The sequence below is a fragment of the Myotis brandtii genome, unplaced genomic scaffold, assembly GCF_000412655.1.
Source record: "Myotis brandtii unplaced genomic scaffold, ASM41265v1 scaffold517, whole genome shotgun sequence".
Classification (NCBI taxonomy): Eukaryota; Metazoa; Chordata; class Mammalia; order Chiroptera; family Vespertilionidae; genus Myotis; species Myotis brandtii.
In genome coordinates this window covers 2580762-2583501 of record NW_005369706.1, presented here as the reverse complement: position 1 = coordinate 2583501, position 2740 = coordinate 2580762, and the positions used below count along the sequence as shown (strand labels likewise).

Here is a 2740-nt window from a genome sequence, read left to right as displayed (position 1 = left end):
AGTCACTGGAGCAAGCGAGCCTCCCTGCTCGCTTCCAGCTGCCTGGCTGCCGGCGGCCATCTTGGCTGACAGTTAATTTGCATAAGGATATGCTGATTAGCCAATGGGAAGGGTAGCGGTCGTACGCCAATTACCATGTTTCTCTTTTATTAGTGTAGATGCCTGGCCAACATAGCTCAATGGCTGAGCATCAACCTATGAACCAGGAGGTCTTGGTTCAATTCCCAGTCAGGGCACGTACCTGGGTTGTGGGCTTCATCCCCAGTGTGGGGTGTGCGGGAGGCAGCCTATCGATAATTCTCTCTCATCATTGAGGTTTCTGTCTCTTCCTTCCTCTCTGAAATCAATAAAAAAAATATATATATATTTTTAAAGATATATAGTATGGATAATAGATTGATGGAGCCTCTCTCCTCCTAGCCTCTCCTCTCAACAACTACCATTCTTATTTAGAAAATGAACACTTGTCCACATTGAAGCAAAAAATATATATATATTTTTAAAGATATATAGTATGGAAGATAGATTGATGGAGCCTCTCTCCTCCTAGCCTCTCCTCTCAACAACTACCATTCTTATTTAGAAAATGAACACTTGTCCAAGGCATTGAAGCAGCTTCTCTGGAGGCTGCAGTTAAGTCCCTCAGATCTGGAAAATGAGAACTTGGAGGCAGGAATGATCCTTGGCGTTTGGATGATGAGTGATTTACAAATTTATCTTACTCCCACTTAGAGAACTCGGCGGTACAATGTAATTCTTATCAAAAACGTGTTCACCGATTAAAGATTTATTAAGAGCTCTGCAATGTCCTGTCCATTTTTGAGAAATCATAAAAGAATTAGTTACTGCCTTCCTGGAGATTATAACTTCCTAAATAAAAAAAACAAGTACCATATGCCCATTTTCTTTCATTGTTTTCTCAGAATGGGGAACATCTGAGTTTCAAGCGAAGCATAACATAGTATGAGAAGCAGAAAGCAGAAAATAAAGTTATTAGAATAGAATGAAGAATTTAACATGTGTTGATTAGAAAATCCTGCTTTCAGGATAATTACACAGTTACATCATGTCTAGATTATTTGACCAAATATGGAGCTCATCAGTTTTCTGCAAAACAAGGTGCTACCTTTGATAGCAGTCACATCAGATACCTTTATCTTCAATTATAATTAATGGTCGACAAAACTTTCCCACAACTTTTATTAGGTAAAAAAAATGTTTTTATGTTTCTGAATAGTAAAGATATAACAGTATTATTTGAGCTTTAGAATGCCCCTCCTAAATGGTGTGTACACACAGCCTCATATATATCCAAGTCTGTCCAGGCATAGTTGGATTTTATCCATGTTCTTACTTTTTATGACACCAATTATCTATGGAGAACAGCGGTTGCAAAAACACTGCCTTTTAAGGTCCTATTTGATCTATGGTTAAGCTACATGTATTTTTATTAAAATCAACAAAACAATGCACCAAAGCTCTGTAATAAGTCCATCAGGATATTCTTATAAGGTATAGTAATATTACAGTGAAATTTTAATTTCCGTTTTGTTAAAGATGTTGAACAATGTTTTGTGTTCTTATTTGCCATCTACCTATCATTTTTGGTGGTATGCTTGTCTAACTCTCCCCCACCCCCTTTTTTTATTGCATTGTTTGTTTTCTTATTATTGAATTTTTGACGTTCTTTACTAGTATATATTCTGGATACAGATCCTTTCTTAGATAGATGATTTGCAAATATTTACCCTCAGTCTTTGGTTTGTCTTTTCAGTCAAATATAACAGTATCTTTTTTTTTTCTTTGTTGGTGCTGTTTATTATGTTCTCAAACCAGTGTGTTTTAACTAGCAGATATTCTTGATGTTGGTGAAGTTCAAGTTTTACTGTATTGATCACGTTGGTGTTGTCCTTGAAAAACTCAAGCTTGCCTAAACCAGGGTCACTACGTTGTCTTTTAGAAGTTTTATGTTTTAAGTTTGACAGGTCAGTGATCCTGTTTTTGTTTTGTTTTGTTTGTTTTTTTTAACACTGCACAAGGTATGGAATGAAGTTTCTTGTTGTCATTCTTTTTCTTTGCATGTGGGTTACAAACTATTCCAGTACCATTTGTTGAAAGACTATTTTTTCTGTAGTAAATTGCTTTTGTGCCTTTGTAAAAAATCAATGGACCATATATGTGTTGGTATGGACTTTCTGGACTTGCTATTCTGTTCCATTGATCTATTTGTCTATCTTGATAACAATTCTATGATGTTTTGATTACTGTCGTTTTATAATATCAGGTAGTGTTAGCCCTTTACATTTGTTTTTTTCTAAATTGTTTGGCTAGGTTCTTCACATTTCCATATGAAGTTTACAAGAACCAGGAGGTCTTGGTTCAATTCCCAGTCAGGGCACGTACCTGGGTTGTGGGCTTCATCCCCAGTGTGGGGTGTGCGGGAGGCAGCCTATCGATAATTCTCTCTCATCATTGAGGTTTCTGTCTCTTCCTTCCTCTCTGAAATCAATAAAATTAAATAAAATAAAAAAAGTTGAGGAGAAACCAAGATGGTGGCATAGGTAAACACCGGAAATTCTGCCTCGAACAACAACTTCAAAAATACAACTAAAAGACAAAACAGACATCATCCAGAACCACAGGAAGGCTGGCTGAGTGGAAATTCTACAACTAGAAGGAAAGAGAAAAGCACACTGAGACTCAGAGGAGGTGCGGAAGTAAAGTGCAGAGGTACGGAGGC

The 2740-nt window shown here is 36.9% G+C and overlaps 1 protein-coding gene across 1 annotated transcript in view; it reads left to right on the top strand.

Annotated features, from left to right (window-relative positions):
• The window catches only part of PCED1B (PC-esterase domain containing 1B), a 107600-nt gene that overhangs the window by 14441 nt on the left and 90419 nt on the right, over positions 1–2740 (top strand). The gene's annotated exons all lie outside the window — the stretch shown is intronic.